We start from the raw sequence: 17,694 nt of genomic DNA on the forward strand, positions 1-17,694 counted from the left end.
CCAGGCCACCCCAAGGATGGTTTTATAGGGGGAGAACACCTTTCCAAGGCCCATCTGGGGGAGCAGAGAGACTGCTAGGCCGTAGCTATTGTCTATCAGCACATTATTCTCTTTGCTTTCCACAGCTGCTCATTTCACCACCCCAACACCCAGGAGAGCCAGAGCAGTAAGTTCAGCTCTGTGGACTTGCTCCATGTGCTCCCTACTCTACATGCCTGACAGCATGGGCAGCAGACCGGCTGGCTGGCTGACTGACAGCAGTACGCATTTCCAATGCCCACTGGGCCGAGAAAGGAACAAAACGGACTGCCATGGAGGAGAAAGAGAGCTCTACCCAAGCCCCGTTTGCACTCAGAACTCACGGCATTTCCTGATCTGTCAAAGGTGACTCTGGGGAAGACTTGGACAGACGAGTAGAAAAGGCAGAGAGTCCCCTGACTTGTCCCATAATAGGAGTGTCACAGCTCCACAGGACTGGTGCTAGGCCCCCACTTTGAAACAGTCCCCTGGAGAAACCCCTTTGATGTGCCAGAGCTCCAAGGGTCTCGTTCGTCCTTCAGGGTCAGCCACACGGCCTCACCACCTCTCTGGGGCTTCAGCCCTCCTGCTTCACAGCATGAGCTCTGCCCAGCGAGAGCAACTGAGCCCGACACCTGGGAGAGAGACTTGTCCACTCCACAGGGACCAGTGCACCCCAGCCAGTATTTACAGGGACGCTTAGGCCAAGTTTTCAAAACAGCCAGGTTTCAATCAATCAACTGGAACACGGCACAGCAAGTCCTCAGGTTAGTGCAGAGAGGAAGGTTAAGCCATCAACCATTCTGGTCAGCCCAGAGCCCAACCAAGCCATAGTGAACGCTATTTTCTGGCTCTGACTTCCCTCCTCCATCAGTTCCCAGGTGGGAGAGCTCCAAGTTTCTTCCAGAAGTCCCCCTTTATTCCCCACCCTCACACCTTCCAGTCCTTTGTTCCGAGCTGGGGCCTCTGCTCCACCTCCCTGCTGAGAGGTGGGGAAACCCTCCTCCCTCATGGTCACCGGTCAGCATCCTGTGTGTGCTTTCCACCGCTTTCTCAGATCTTCCATTGGCATGGGTCAGCCTCAGCCAGTTCTTTTTCAAAACCCATTCACTGTGCCCAGACCACTAGGTGGCACACGCGCACCTAGGTCTCTTCGGCTTGGTCTACACTGAGGTTGACCCAGCAATCCCTCTGACGGGCGTGAAGAATCCACAGCCAGGCATGGATGGCACTTGGTCAACAGAAGAATTCTTCCATTGACTTAGCTACTGCCTCGGGGGGAGATGGGTTACCTACACGGATGGACCCCATCGGAAGTGTCTGTGCTGAAGGGCTGCAGTGGTGCCCCTGTGGCTTTTCTACACTTGAAATGCTCTTAGTCTTCCCTGAGAGCCAACTCCGTCCTTCCCCGCCCGCCCCCCAACTGGGTAGCCATGCAAAGTATAGGGGAAACTGATGCACACAGGACTCAAAACATACTACAGAAAATGCCCGCTGTGTCACAAGGGGTACAGAGGGGAATCTCCCTGCCATGGGCACCTCTGCATGAATGGCCATGCAAAGACAGAGTGAGGGGAGCACGACATCTGATAACACATGGGGAGCACGTGGTTCTCCCAGTTCAGTGAGCACCTGTTTGTGCAGGACACATCCTAGGAAGAGGACAGTTAGATGAGAGCTATTAAGTTGCAGCCTGTCCACCCCCCCAGGCAGGACTGGTCCCTAGAGTAAGTTCTACGGGGCTTTGCCCCGTTCACGTCACAGAACGAGACCCTTGTGACTATTCCAGCTTCATGCCGATACGTCACATCGCAGAGACCTGCGTCATCCAGACTGACATGAGTCCACTGCCTTTTCCATCTGCTGGACCAGGATTGGGGCTAGCAAGTCCTTCAGCGTGCATGGTGCTGTACACACAGATCAGACAAGGTCTCCATTCCAAGGAGCTCCCAATCCAACCTGTGAAGGTAACATGAATGGGGGGGGCCTGCCAGACAAGGTAAGTGGGGGCTCTTAGGTGAACAGGAGGGTATTTGTGCACGTGGGTTACAACCAATGACTACAGTGGTGGCGCTCACCAGGATGAGGGCAGTGGGAGGGGCTGTCTGATTGACAAGCCTAGCCCGGTCGGTGGGGAAGAGGCAGTGCAGAGCACCGGCCCAAAACACAGCGTTTCAAGGGGGGATTAAGGAGGCGGCTGTTCCAGGCGTAGGGGCCAGGGAAAAGGTGGCGCAGAGCAGCAGACAGGACCAAGGGGAGCACTAGGCCATAGTCCAATGCAGTCCTGTGTTATAAAGCCATGTCCAAGCCTTCTTCAGGAGCAGGGGGCTCCCCTGCCGCACCCCCAGACTGGCACAGGCGTGATGCCTGAGGCCAGCAGGATTCCAACAGCTCCTGCTCCCAGTAGCACAGTACAAGCAGACCAGCTGGAGACATGCTGAGCACAGCCACCACCCTGGGACCCGCAAGCCACGGGACAGAACGGGGGTTCAAAGCCAGAGAGTGTTATTCTCGAAGAGCAGAAAATCATCATGCAGCTACATTCCAGCCATCACCTGACATGAATAAACCCTGCCAAGGGGTTCTTCCCCATGACCTGGCACATTAGCCCAAGGCAGCTGAAATGGCTGGAGTGGCCTACGGTTTCCTTCAGGCAAAAAGAGCAGCTAGTAGGAGGGGTGGGGTTTGCGAACATCTTTATGCAGTCACGTACTGCACTCACAGGACACGCTACTCCATGGATGCTGCCTTCCCGCTCAGCTCCGCTCCATCCTTCCCAAACTGCTTCACCAATCCTGTTCCAGCTGGCACTAGCAGATCTCTCCAGCTCTCTGCACAGACACAAGCAGCCATTGGGCTCACTAGGGGGGTGCTGAGGACCTGCCCCATCAGTGATCCCGGTCAGCTGAAGTTTATTTGTTTATATAGTTATGGATTTTCCACACTGTTTCAAGACAGACAATGGGGCAGGAGAGGGGGTGATAGCAGGTCATCTCCTGGGATGAGTCCAAACCTAGTCAAACATCCACCCTACAGAGCCATGGAAGTCAGGCCTAAACCCGAGTCCTCCTGAAAATCCAGGTGAAGTTACCCTCCCAGCGAGGCAGAGTGCGACGGGAGACTCCTAGCAGACTTGCTTGATCTTGAGGAGTCTGCTGCAAAGGCTGAATCTACAGAAGTCCTCTCCAGCAACACGCCTGGCAGTCCCAGTCAGACCATTCACACACGTGAAATTATAACTCTAAAATGGGCTGATAATGAACTGAAATCGAGTGCGGCTTTGCAGTCCAACATTGGTCAAGTAGGGGAGGGAAGGTAATTTGTAATTTTTTGGTTTAAAAAACATGCTAGATTTGTTTGTCCCCCTTGCTGTCGAACAAAGACTGAAATTGGGGAAGGGCTGCACCTCCCCAGAAAACATTTATTATTTTTTATAAAAATTGGTGCATTGCAGCACAGAGATGAAAGAGGGTTATTTTTAATGATGGCACTGGATTCTGAAACAAGTGAAGGATCCTGTACAGATTCCAAGAGATGACACATCAGTGGAGAAAAACTCTTATTATCAAGCGCTGTGTTTTGTATCAAGTGCTGACAATCTGCTGGATATGGGAGTCATTGCAGAGATTACAGGCATCTGCAGAATGAACTAATAAGAGCAAAAGGTACTTCCAGGCATGTCATGAGCTTCCCAAAGACAGGGCCAGATTTTAAGTGCCATGGCTAGGTTTATAGATAAGACTACAGTACCTTTCAACCCGAAGCATCTCAGAGAACTTTACATATACAGGCATTACCTTTCCCCACCACTGAAATCTGGACATGCATTACACGACATGCCAAATGCAAGATCACACACCTAGACACCAAGAGTGAGGATGGGACACTGCTTTGCAAAGCAGTGCCCCTGAAAGGGACTTGGGGTCATGGTGGGCAGGCAAGTGAACATGAGCTCTCCGTGCGATGACATGGCTAAGAACTAGTGTGGATCCCAGGATATACGAACAGGGGAATATCAAGTAGGACACCTTTGTATAGTATTAGGGAAACCAGTACTGGAATAATGTTTCCAGTTCTGGTCTCCACACTTCACAATGGACGTGGACTAAATGTAAAGAGATTAAAAAATAGCTACAAGGATATTTTTGAGACCTGGAAGAGATTCTTTCCAGTGAGAGACGAAAGAAGCTATTTAGGTTTACCTAAGAGAAGGTTAAGAGATGATTTGATCACAGTCCATAAGTACCTACAATGGAAGAAGATTTCTGACAGTAGCCTTTAATTTACCAGTGAAAGGTAGAACAAGATCCAATGTCCGGAAGCTGAAGCTAGACAACTGCAGAATAGAAAAAAGATGCAAATTTTTAACAGAGGGCAATTAACCATTGGACCACCTCAACAAGGGACGCAGCCGATTCTCCCTCACTTGAAGCCTTTAAATCAAGATGAATCTCTCTCTAAAAGCTTTGCTCTAGCTCTCCCAGGAGTCATGAGCCTGATGAAGGACTGACTGGGTTATCGTCCTATGGCTTGTGATGTGTAGGAGGCCAGACTAGCTGATCATGATGGCCCCTTCCTGCCATAGTGTGTGAAACGCAGCCATGTCTGGAGTGGGAGATGGTACCCAGCTGGACTTGTGCACAGCACATTACACAGCACTAGGTGAGGATTGTGAATCTCTATGCCTATGCAGTACAGATGTAGAGACCCCTCCAGAGTAAAGTGCTTGGACCTTAGTCTGTCATGGCAGAAGATTGGAGAATTGAATGGACCCTGTGGCATTTGAACTTGTCCTAGGAATCTGGCTATTTGAAACCTAAATCCTAGGCCACTAAGATACCTCCTCCACCTAGTCAACACTGAATTCCATGAATTAGGAAAAGGTAGAGATTAGTGGCTGCAATCAGAAGAGAAAGACCAGTTTTGCTCTGAGAGGCCAGAGAACAAAATGGGGGACTTGGTCCAAAATGGCAGACAGATGTGACCCAAGATGGCAGGCAGGCAGACAGAAGGTAATGCATAGCTCAGACTTTTCAGAGGTTTCATTGTGCAGTTAAACATGTGGCCGGCAGAGAGAGATCAGGGACAGAGACTCTAGGATCCCGCATGCAAAACATGCTCACAGAATGAGCATTTCAGGAACAGATTCTCCACACGACCCAGACAGGAGCCTCACGGTCCAGGCCTCCCACTTTGCTCAGGACACCTCTCGGCTCAGAGCATGCGTGTGCACAGCATTCCCAGAAAGGGTTGTCTTCACGCTGCAGTCATGCCACGTTTGGCATGTGTCTGTTCTAGTTTGGGTTAACTCCCCCAAACCCTCCTTTTTACAGGCTCAAAACCCGGCATGTGGTTTTTCAGGAAATGGGACTGGGTTTGGGACACTCAGAGCGACATCTAAAAGCCCCTTGGCAAGTGCTGCTCTGAATCCCCCACCCACCAGCTGGCGCATCCCCTGCCTTTCTCTGATCTATTAGCACACATCACTGAGTCTTTTTATCCCAGCCCCGAGACTCTCGAGGAACTAGGTACAATACAGCTCCCTTGTTTCTAACACAAGCAACCTGCCATGCTTTTGCAAATCAATTCAAGCCACTTTGCTGGTTTGGTAGCCTTTGTCCCAGTCTCAGAGTGACACGCTTACTGAACACTGAAGGCAACCTCCACCACATCCTCGTAGTCACAACATCACACTCCAATCCTTCTTTTGGTTTCCTCTCTATTCAAATCCAACCTCTTCTCCTGTAGCCCCTGGCTCTTCTTGCAGCAAAGGGACTGTTAGGAGTGGCTCGTGAAGGTCTAATTTCAGCTACATAGCCGCAAAGTTTCCTAATGGATCTGTTAGCCCACAGATTGGTGTCCCAAGGGAAGGCACGTCTGACAACAGTTAGGCTGGCAGTGCGCAGAGCCCACTGCCCATCCTGCTGACCAGTATCGTGCCTCACACTTCGACTGTCAGCTCCTTGGTGCAGGGTCTGTCTTTTCCCTCTGTTTGTACAGCGCCTGGCACAATGGGGTCCCGATCTGCAACTAAGGATCCTAAGGGCTACCGCACACAAATAATAGTGCCCTTTGCAGCAGGGGCTGTCTCTTGCTATACACACCCAGTGCCTAATACAAGGGGGCTGGAGCGGGTTAGCCTCTAGGTGCCACCTCAATGTACACAACACAGGATATCAGCCTGGACTGGCAAGGCCTTCACAGTCTCTTCTGCGGATTATCCTCAGCTCTCCAGACAGTGCCCCAAGGATGCTCATGCTCCTTTCCCCACCTCCATGCCTTCCTCCCATGTGACCAGCAACGCAAATTCATTCACAGATTTCAGTGGAGAAGACTGGGATGCTTTTCCTTCCTAGCTAGGGAATGTTGCTCATGGGCTGTTCCAATGAGTGTGGCAAAATCATCTGGGCATGGCTCCTCCACAGCTCCCATAGCCCCAGGGGCATGCACAGGAATAAATATTTGGCCGCTTTTAGAGGTGCACTCGTTCTCCCTCCGCAGCCCTGGGGCTGGAAGAGCTCGCTTTCCCCGCCCCAGGCCCAGAGGAGTTCTGTGCCTCCGCTGATTGGGGGGCCATGCCCCACTAGCCCCCCTTGTCTGCACACCCCTGTGTAGCCCAGACTTTCCTGGGTGGGACAGGAGGGGGACTTCAGGTATCCGTGAGCCTAATGGTCCCACCTTAGCTCCTGTGACATCACCACCCCCCATTCTAAGTCATGCCCCATTGGTCCCATCCCCAGAGATGTTCATTCAGGAGCGCTTCAGCCCAGAACCACTGCAGTTCCATGCAGGCACAGAGCAAGCTCAGGAACCATCACTCCAAAGATTAAACGGGAGTGGGAGGAAGGGATAATCTAAATTAGATGCATCTTTGTCACCAAAGGGAGCTGATGAGCTCTGTCTCTCTGGGAGCCATGATATCACAGAAGGACAATAAGAAAACCCCGGGTTATGCAGCCTGGCTTATTAACAGGAAGTCCAGGACAATTTACAGCAGGAGGGTGGCCTGCCAACCCCTTCCCAAGACTGCCCCTGCAATAATTCTCTTTGCAGTATGTGCAAGCAGGTGATGGGTAGTTTCTGAAATACAAGGGATTTCTCCTCCTAATGCAATGGCAGCTGGGCACGCCTCCCATCCCAGTGGCATGCTTCCACCCCACCGAGCTGCTTCTCCCATAGCTAGCTGAATGACTGCACTTCCTGTGCACAGGGTCGTGCTCTCACCTTAAGAAAACCATCCAGACAGAACAGCAAAGACATGAAGGGAAACGAGAGAATCCAGATAATTTCTGCACCAGGCTATTGTCCCCTTGGTCCCCACACGCCCCACCAGCAGACCCAGCCACAATGAAACCATGTGAGAAGATGTGAGGGATGTCGTGACTGAAGCTTGAGTGATTTTTAAGGGTGGTCTGACCCATTTTGGCTGCCCAGAGTTGGACCCTGAGCTCGTCCTTGGTCCCTGGGTTTCCTCCTCAAAGAAATCAGCAGATATTCTCCTTTCCTCAGACAGCTTCAAAGAGCCAAAAATTAGAGATTGTATCAGGCTTTTTTCAATCAGCCAGGCCAATCTGGTGGGAGCTGCCAGCCCAGGCACAAAGCCTGCCTGCCCACCCCCAAATCACCATGACGATAAGAACATTACAGCTCCTTCCGTCACCCGTCCAAAATATTATTCTGCTCATCACCAGCAAGTGGAATTGGGTCCTGCTCTGTTAGCTCCTGACCCTTTGCTCACAGCCAATGCAGGGTTGCCTCGGGAGGGACAGTTTCTCGCACTCTGTCCAGCCTTTCCTGAGAGACAGGGCCTCCTAGATCAACACTGCAGCGGGGACTGAGCAGACAAACCCCTAGCGGGGCTCAAGCTGGCACCCTAACAATAGCAGCATGGACAGCTCAGGCTCTTGAGCCCACCTGACCTTTCCTTATTTTCGCCTGTTACTCCCAGGTCAACAGTACCCCTTCAACACACACAGCAGGCTTAGCCCCCACCTCCACTTCTCACACTCTCTAGATCTTCTCTGTCTGCCTTCACCCTCCTGCCCCCCTCGCATTTATGCTGCTCCTCTTGGAACTCCCTTCAGTTTGTCAGGATCCCGTTGGTAATGACAAGGCCACAGCACTGCAGGTGCAGTCAGATCAGAGCTGTGTCAAGACATGCTGGGGCAGTTGTAGGCGTGAGGCAGCTCTGGGCAAGGTCATGTAAACAATGGGGCACTTTGTCACTTCCACCTTTGCAGGTCAGGGGTCTCTCCTACCCTAGCAGAAGTCTGGGTCCTGGACTAGCAAACCAGATGGATCCGCAGATTTACAGATGAAAACCCTTTTAAAGGCACTGCAATCCAATGCAGGGGACTTTGCACTCATCAGCATTGCTGCTACATTCCCTTCTGACCCTCTGCTCCCCTGGGAGGGACAGAGCAGTGGTGAGTTATTCACCCACTGCATCACCCAGCATCTGGTCTCAGCACTGGGAAGCCCCACTGGACAAGCAGGCTCCGAGTGCCATTCTGGGGGCTAACCCAGCAGAATCCTGCCCCACAGCACCCAGCCACACCCTGGGAGAGCAGATGCTCAGGGAGTCAGCAGCTGTCTGATCTCTGCAGTGCATGGGCTTGTCTCAACCCCCACAGGACCCACATTCTGCGACTCATGCAGCAGCCTGGGAACTGGGTCCCAGCTCCGAGCCATGGCTCATCAACTCCAGCCTCCCATCTCTAACAGCGGCCAAAACCAGATGCTTCACCAGGTGGTGATGGAGAATTAGGAGATAACTCTGCCACTGCCTGGAAGCCACAATTTTAGTGAATCCACCCCTAAAAAGCACGACTTGCCAGCACTGCTTTAACGCTTTCCCTGCTGGTTCTTCCACTGTACCTGCTGTGCTGCCCTCAGCGGTTACTATTCAGCTGAAGTCAATGGACCCACGAGAGACCTCAGGTACATCCAGCAGACGTCAAATGGCTCAAGCCACCGTTCACTGGTTTGGAAAGAAAATTACTGGGAAATACCAGGTTCGACTAGGGAACAAACTAACCCACACAAAGCCAATCCCAGTCAGTGTGGCAGCAGTGGTTAGCACTGATGGACCTTCCTCACCAGAGGATGAGCAGCAACAAAAGCCCCATTAGTAGACAGGGATACTGGCATTGCAGCTTCTTGCCTAGATGCCAGAGACAACTAGAGCCAGAATCGCCACTCTGGGCGCAGCTAGGCAGTGTGTGGGCTGGCCGAGCACTGGGAGTGGCAGCCAGGGGCCTTGCAGGAAGATTTCCCAGCCCAGCAAGCACACTGGTCTGGAGAAGACTTTTCCTCTTCTCTTAAGAAACCGGCTAGAAGAGTTACTGGCTTATGCTAGCTAGGCAGAGAGCTACCATGTCTTCGCTCAGAGAGTCCACCATTGGAGGGGACAACGTCCTACCCTGGACCCATTTTGTAAACCAGACCCTGGTGTCAGTCTAGGCAAGGGCCAAGCTCCACTCCTGGTAGTAACAATGAGCCAGGTAACTCTCAGGCTCCCCAAATCCCAGCTCTCCAGCTCCAACATGAGCAGAATCCTCTGGCCATCTTGTTATGCATACAAAACAGCGCAGCTGTGTCTCACACCCTCAACGACTCCATGAGCTCCCCGCTCATTTCACAATCCAGCTCCAAGTTACCGTTTCCATAGCCCAGTAGGTATGGGCACTTTCCAGGCAAATACACTCCCAAGCTCCTTGCCCACTGGTGACAGAGCTTGTCCCTTTCAGGTATTGCTAATGTGCCCATCATTCTTCAGTGTCTGGGTGTAGCCTAAAGCAACATCAGAGATGTAACACGGATATGGATGGTGTGCAGGACCAAGGTGAACTGGGGAGGGAAGGGTACAGGTCCTTGGGAGGACAATTCCCCTGTGGGATGAAGGGAGGAGGGATCTAAGCTGGATGCTTTAGGATGTGTTTTGTCAGTCTGTGTGTTTGTTATGGGAGGGGTGTGTTTCAGCAGAGGGTTAGACTTGACAGGCCTTGTGAAAGCAGTGAGTGGAGACCAGATTTGTACAAAGATGGGGTGATCGAGATCAGAGACTGTTCCAGATGTAAGGGGTGGCATGGCTAAAAGCACGGAAACAGCCATTGGAGAAAGCAGCCCAGAAAGGTCTGTGCATGGAGGAGTCAGAAAGGCACAGCTGCAGAGGGCCCTGCAGGAGAGGACCACAACATCACACACAGTGTGAGGGGAAGGTAAAGGACGGGTCAGGTACCGTCATTTGTAAAACTCTCTAATCTATCACAGACCTCCTCTCTCTCCTTTCCCCTCCCTCTGCTCATCTACTGTAGCACTGGCCTCCTCTGTTCTCTCCGCATGGTTGTGCTAGAGTCTCCTCTGCAGCTCCTGACTCTTCATCTCACTCCAGGTCTCAGCTAAGAACGTGTATCTTTTCCTGCCTGTCCCTCCTGGTGCCTCTCTCCCCTCCCCTGCCCACCCACGTGTTGCTGCCTGGCTTCATCATTGTATTCTGGAGCTCTCCATGCATTTGGGGACAGGTTGTTTTGCAGAGTCCCTTTCAGACACAGCTGCATTGTGTTGTAATTAAAGTGAAAAATCACCTGGACCACTCTGTTGGCCAACAGCGTTTTCTGCCATTCCTGAGGGCCTCCACTCGCATCACATGCTCCCTGTCACGCGAATGAGCGGCTATCGTCCTCTCCCTGGGTGGCAGCACATGCATGATGGAGCCAAGTACCAAGACTCCTCGTGGAGCACCCACACATCTGCTGCTTCAACCACCCACCGAAAACCACTGACACAATCGGACCTATTTGGCCAGAGAGCCCTGTGCTGCCTCTCCTCAGACCAGCCATGCTGAATGGCAAGGGGCCCCACGTCCTCAGACCAGGACAAACCACTTCGTGAATGCCACCCCTAAGAAATCCTGGGCCTCCAGCAGTCTGGGGGCTGTCGTTTCACTGGGGGGGGGGCGGGCGGGGGGGAAGAGCTGCACTGTGTTTGGCATGATACAAACAGAAGGCAGAGGAGCCCGTGCCCCAGAGAGCTAACACTCTTAAAGAGAAAAGGAGGACTTGTGGCACCTTAGAGACTAACCAATTTATTTGAGCATGAGCTTTCGTGAGCTACAACATCCGATGAAGTGAGCTGTAGCTCACGAAAGCTTATGCTCAAATAAATTGGTTAGTCTCTAAGGTGCCACAAGTCCTCCTTTTCTTTTTGCAAATACAGACTAACACGGCTGTTACTCTGAAACCTGTCATTATGCAAGGCACTCTTAAAGAGACAGGACAGTCCAACAGAGAGCAGGGGGAGGGAACAAGAGCACATAAGGTAGTACCAGCTCAAGTCCGGACAATTCAATATACACACCCAGCATCCCAAGCTACGCTACAGCCATCACACAGGGTGGGATCTCAGCGGCTCTCATCCACTGCAACAGCCAGAGAGCCTGCCCCCAATTTTATATTCCTTTTTCAGCAAGTTTATGCCATTTGCTGTGTACGGCAGGGAGAAGGGATGGGTTGGCACTTTGTGCTCACCTAGCCCTTAAGATGAGATGCAGCATTTCCCAGGCAGACTTCCTAAAGAGACCATCAACACACAAATAGCTCAGCACACAGACGATTGAGCAACTGGATGTTACACCCTGGAGACTGCCCGCTGCAGACGTCTCCAGCCCGAGTACTTAGTTTTCAGGGGATCCAAGCACAGACATACACACACCCTCCATCCTCTTCAGAGCTAACCCTTTATGGATTAGCCTTTTCAGTTCTCCCTGGCTGGGAGGGAAGAACTCTGCCACTGCAAACAGCCACAGAACTCCATTCATTGTTTTCAGCCGGATCAGAGGTCCTCCTTTGTTAGGGAGCCATTGACAATATCACTGCAGTTCAGGCTGCACTGAAAGCAGGATTGAAATCCCACTGTTTCACACTCTTTAGTCTCCAGGTTTGTCACAACAGACCTACAGAGCATATTCATTTTCCATCCTTGCTTATTAGAAAAAGTTAATTTCTGCAGAGGAAACGTTTAAAACTGCCCTTCTCTGAAACCTTCCATCAAGGGCCTTACCCAGGGAGGTGTTAAATACTGCTAGTTTACAGCCACTACAATGGGAGTTTGGCGTTCTCATTTCTCCTGAGAACAGACCAGAAGTCATCCCTGGGTCTGGTATTTATTCCTTTGACTCTCCAGGCTTGGGGCTAGGTGCCAAGTACATTTTAAAAATTTTATCATGACTGTACATATCCTTTCTCACCAATGCTACCCGTGACACAGCACAGGCCACATGACAGCAATGCACACAGAGGCACTACACACAACAGGTAACAAAAACCCACTCCTGCCCCTAGCAGAGAGGAGCCATTATTGATCCAGCAGACCCATTACAGATCAGTCATAAACTACTGCACACCAGGACTATTGACCTGAGGGAGGAGCCATCACATTTCATCGCATCAGTCTGGCCTCCACCCCAGATACACTAAATCAGACCGGCTAAAAAGCCCACAGGAAAGTTTTACGGGGAGAATTTAATTAGCAAGCACAAAGGCTGATTTTCACACCTCAATACCATGCCATTTCCTTTGCTTCTTTCAAAGAGTGGAAATAATTAGATACCATGCACAGCTACACACAGCAACCCTGGAGAGAAGGCGACCTAGTATTAGGTCCCACGCCAGACATCATTCAGATGTATAGCAATGTAGAGCTGTAAGGGACCGCTAGTCCTCTCATCACCGAGTCCAGCCCCTTGGGCTGAGGCAGGACCAAATAAAGCTAGACCATCCCGGACAGGTGTTTGTCCAACCTGCTCTTAAAAACCTCTCATGATGCAACCCCACAACCTCCCTTGGAAGACTATTCTAGAGCATAACGGCCCTTTTAGTTAGAAAGTTTTTCCTAATATTTAACCTAAATCTCCCTTGCTCCAGGTTAAATCCATTACTTCTTATCCTAACTTCAGTGAACTCAGAACAACTGATTACCATCCTCCTTATAACAGCCCTTAATATATATATTTCAAGATTTATCATGTCCCCCTCGCTCTTCTTTTCTCAAGGCTAAACATGCCCAGGCTTTTAACTTTTCCTCGGTCAGATTTTTCTAAACTTTCTAATAATTTTTGTTGCTCTCCTCTGGACTCTCTCCAATTTGTCCACATCTTTCTTAAAGTGTGGCCCCCAGAACTGGACACAGTCCTCCAGCTGAGGCCTCACCAGTGCCAACAAGAGTGGAACAATTACCTCCCAGGTCTTTCTTACAAGAGACACACATATTAATAAACCCCAGAATATTAGCCTTTTTCGCAACTCCATCACATGGACAACTCATATTCACTTTGTGATTCACTATGACCCCCAGATCGTTTTCAGCAGTTCCCAGCCTAGCCGGTCATTCCCCATTTTGTAGTTGTGTATCTGATTTTTCTTTCCTGTGAACAGTACTTTGCACTTGTCTTCACTGAATGTCATCTGGCTGATTTCAAACCAATTCTCCAGTTTGTCAAGGTCATTTTGCATTCTGATCCTCATGTCCTCCAGGACAACATCCCCAAATACTAGTCTACTTTTTAGCTCCAGAAAGGAGCTAACTAGGTGTGTAGGAAACAGTGAACCCTCGTGATCTCTCCACTGTAACCTTTCTTCCACACGTGCCCCTTTCCCATCGGTTGTTTGCGGTCCCTAGCTGCCCACCGCAGTGTACCTCTCACCTTGCCATCTGAGCATTCACCTGCATAAGCAGACAAGCAGCCACAGCTCCTCCAAGGTGCTGGTGTATGGGAGAGGAGAGGGTCTTGAAACTGCTTTGCTTCTCTCACTCTTTAGCCACCCCCTTTACTCGTATTTCTTCCTTGTGGTCTGTATTAGTGACTGGGGCTCCAATCAGGGTTTAGGATCACAGGGTGTGAGGCACTATTCACACCTCAGTTCCCTTAGTATACACCTGAAATCACTCCACTGAAGTCAGAGGAGATGTCCCAGATTTACCACCCATTCACGGGAGACTGTGAGCGCCTCAGGAACGGAGAAAAGGAGGACTAGTGTCACCTTAGCGACAAACCAATTTATTTGAGCATAAGCTTTCGTGAGCTGCAGCTCACTTCATCGGATGGGAGGTGCATCTTTACATCTACCTGTAAGAGTCCCTCCCCGGGGCTCAACTACAAGGTCTCGGTCTAATCTCAAACATCGGCCGGGATTGCGAGGTTCCGCCGCCCCCCGGGACCACCCCGCCATCTCACAGCTACTGCTTAAGTAGAGCAGGAGAAGGTGGAAAGAGAAAGGGAGACACACACTACGCAGCTCTCTCCTCGCCTCCTTTTCCACAGGCAGCCTGGCGGTGCCCCCGAGAGCGACGCTTCCCAGCGCAACCCAGCACCGTGAACGCCCTGGGCAGGAACAGAGGAACCAGCACCACGAACTGCCAGGGTGCGCAACGCCGGTTCCACCGACGCCCTGCTGGGCGACAGGAGCCAGCCACAACCCCGCACCCCCCCCCGCCGCACCCCCCTGCCTCCCCCCGCACCCCCCCCGCCGCACTCCCTGCCTCCCCCCGCCGCACCCCCCTGCCTCCCCCCGCCGCACCCCCCCGCCGCACTCCCTGCCTCCCCCCGCCCCATGGAGACGGCCCCGGCCCCGCACCGGGACTGGGGCCCGCCCAGCCCCTCGAAGTGCCCGGGAAGGGCTGACCCTTCTCCCCCACGGCCAGCCGGCCGCCCCCGCCGGGAAGCCCAAGGGAAGCCGGACAGAGCCAGCCCCGGGCTCCGAGAGCGGGGAGAGGCGACCGCGCCGCCCGGGCGGGGAGGCGGCGGGGCGCCGCGGGGTTCTCCCGCCCGCCTCCCACGGCCCCCGGGACCGGGCTCCCCGCCGAGGCCGGGCACGGGACGGGCGCCAGCCCCAGCTCCGGGCGGGGCCCGGCTACCCGGGGGGGCCCGGCGCAGCGCGGACAAAGCCCCGCACAAAGAGGCGCCCCGCGGGGGCCACGGCGGCGGGGGGGGCCCGTGGGACCGGGGGCGCGGCCCCAAGACAACAAAGGCTCGTCCCCGGCCCCCTCCGAGCGCCGAGACAAGGCGGGGAGCGGCCCCGCCCCGGGACGCGCCCGGCCCCCGCACCTGCAGCAGCGGCCAGTCGCGTCGGGAGGCCCCGGCACCTGCTCTGGCCGCCCCGCGCTCCGTGGCGGCTCCGCTCCGCGCCTCGCGCCGCTCGCGTCTCCCACCAACCTGCGCTGCTCTGCGGGCGAGGCGAGGGGGCGGGGCCGAGCCGCCGCCCCCGAGCCAATCCCAGCCCGACCCTGCCCCGGGTGGGCGGGGCCTCTCCCCCCACCCCTGGCGGGCTCGGGAACTACCTCTCCCGACAGGCCCGGTGTCATAGACACGAAGGGGCGTGGCTCGAAAGGGGGCGGGGCCGAGTGCTCCGGACACGCCCACCCCTTCCACCTGCTCCTTCTGGGGTTGCCATGGTGACCAGGGAGCCTTCACAAAGGCCTCTCCCAAGGCTCAGAAAGGGAGGGGGAGGGGCCAGCTGCACCCCATTCATGGACCCCCAGAGCCCCCTCCCCCCTGGGTTAGTGCCAGCATGCAGGGCAGGGTGCCCCAAAGGGCCTGGTGCTGCCACCCCTACAGAAACCTCCCCTTCACTCCCCTGTGCCCCAAAGCACCTCCCCTTCACCCCAAACCTTCCCCTTCACCCCACTGTGCCCCAAAGCATCTCCCCTTCACGCCAACCTCCCCCTTCACCCCACTGTGCCCTGAAGCACCTCCCCTTCACCCCAAACCTCTCCCTTCACCCCACTGTGCCCCAAAGCACCTCCCCTTCACCCCAAACCTCCCCCTTCACCCCACTGTGCCCCAGAGCACCTCCCCTTCACCCCAAACCTCCCCCTTCACCCCACTGTGCCCCAAAGCACCTCCCCTTCACCCCCAAACCTCCCCCTTCACCCCACTGTGCCCCAGAGCACCTCCCCTTCACCCCAAACCTCCCCCTTCACCCCACTGTGTCCCAGAGCACCTCCCCTTCACCCCAAACCTCCCCCTTCACCCCACTGTGCCCCAAAGCACCTCCCCTTCACCCCAAACCTCCCCCTTCACCCCATTGTGTCCCAGAGCACCTCCCCTTCACCCCAAACCTCCCCCTTCACCCCACTGTGCCTTCAGGCACCTCCCCCTTTGCCCCAAATCTCCCACTCCATCCTGTGCCTCCAGAAACATCTCCATCCCCCCAAATCAGCCTTTGCCTCACCCATTGCTGCACTGTTCCCACCTCGGAAAGCAACCCTAGCCGGCATTTATTCCAAAGGGCACATTTTCTCAAGCCCCTCCACCCCCGGCACGCAGCAACCGGTCCAGCACCCCCAGCCCAGCCAAGGCCTGCCCGAAATGAAGGTGTCGTGCAGGGGTGTTGCTGAGGGACTGCTTGTTTGCAGAGGGGAGGCAGCGTGGCCCAGTGGGTGGAGCATTGAGCTGTGGGTCTGTGTGCCTCTGCTACAGGCATGCTGGGTGGCCCTAGGCAAATCACTCTTGCCTCAGTGTCCCCATCTGTAAAATGGGGATAACAATGCTGAGCTCCTTTATAAAGGGCTTGGCGAGCTACCAACGAACCGGGCTAGGGAAAAGCCAGGTGGTATGATGATGACAGTTACCTGGGGCTGAATTACCACAAGGTTGGTGTTAAAAGGTTACGTGCCCACTAGCACAGTGCACATCGAACAGCCCTGATTTGTAGAGCCCTGCCCCAGGCCCCAGGGTCTCGCCGTATGCCAGGACTGGCACCTGGGGGGTCTCCTGCAGCAAGCTCCGGGCAGCCCCTCCTGCAGAGCTCTGGTAGCAGCCCAGTGGAGCTGTCCCTGCGCTTGCTGCTCCTGCAGGTTCGCATGGGTGACGGGTGGGCGTGTGGCCCCTGACAGCATTCAGCAGCACCCAGGGTTTTGTTTCCTCCTCCGTCCCTCCCCTAGGCCTGCCCCTTGGGGCTGGAGGTGACCCGCAAAGACAACTGACACCCCAGACCAGGCTCAGGGTTGCAGAGGTTCATGGGGCAGTACCCAACACCGCTGCAGCTATGGACAGCACCGGTCGGGGTCCAGCCAGCAGCAGAGCCGGGGCAGCGGTGGAGCCAGCAGGGCTTAGCCCAGAGACGGGCCCACATCCCCCTCTCCTCTATACACGCCCTCACCCGCTCACAATGGGCCGCATGCCCCCCGGCCCTTTGGAAATGGCACCTCATGCACAGGGCGGGCAGGCGTTGCCATGCAGCTTGGCTTTCACCAGAGGCGAAAGTAAGCCGGTACGCCCCGGTACAGTGTACCGGTAAGAGCCAGTGTGCCGTACCAGGACCGGCTTTCCGAGCGGGCAATTTAAAGCCCCTGGGGGGGCTGCGGCAGGGATTTAAAGGGCCCCGGCGCTCCAGCCGCTGCTACTGCCCCGGGGCCCTTTAAATCCCCGCCAGAGCCCTGCTGCCGAAGCCCTGGGGTAGCGGCGGCGGGGCTCTGGTGGGGATTTAAAGGGCCGGGGCGGTAGCGCAGCTGGAGCCCCGGGCCCTTTAAATCGCCCCCGAGCCCCGGGGCTCCCAGCCGCCTCTGCAGCTGGTAGCTCGGGGTGATTTAAAGGGCCCCGGGCTCCCAGCCGCCACTACCGCAGCTGGAGCCCTGGCCCTTTAAATCTTGATTTAAAGGGCCCGGGGATTTAAGGCC

The 17,694-nt window shown here is 54.4% G+C and overlaps 1 protein-coding gene across 1 annotated transcript in view; it reads right to left on the reverse strand.

The window, feature by feature from the left end:
• The window catches only part of DPYSL5 (dihydropyrimidinase like 5), a 102,500-nt gene extending 87,256 nt beyond the window's left edge, over positions 1–15,244 (reverse strand). The window contains exon 1 of the mRNA XM_074947290.1: positions 15,122–15,244. The gene's annotated coding sequence lies outside the window, so the exon portion shown is untranslated. The remainder of the gene's footprint in view (positions 1–15,121) is intronic.
• Positions 15,245–17,694: the final 2,450 nt, after the last annotated feature.

The sequence above is a fragment of the Natator depressus genome, chromosome 3 (genome assembly GCF_965152275.1).
Source record: "Natator depressus isolate rNatDep1 chromosome 3, rNatDep2.hap1, whole genome shotgun sequence".
Classification (NCBI taxonomy): Eukaryota; Metazoa; Chordata; order Testudines; family Cheloniidae; genus Natator; species Natator depressus.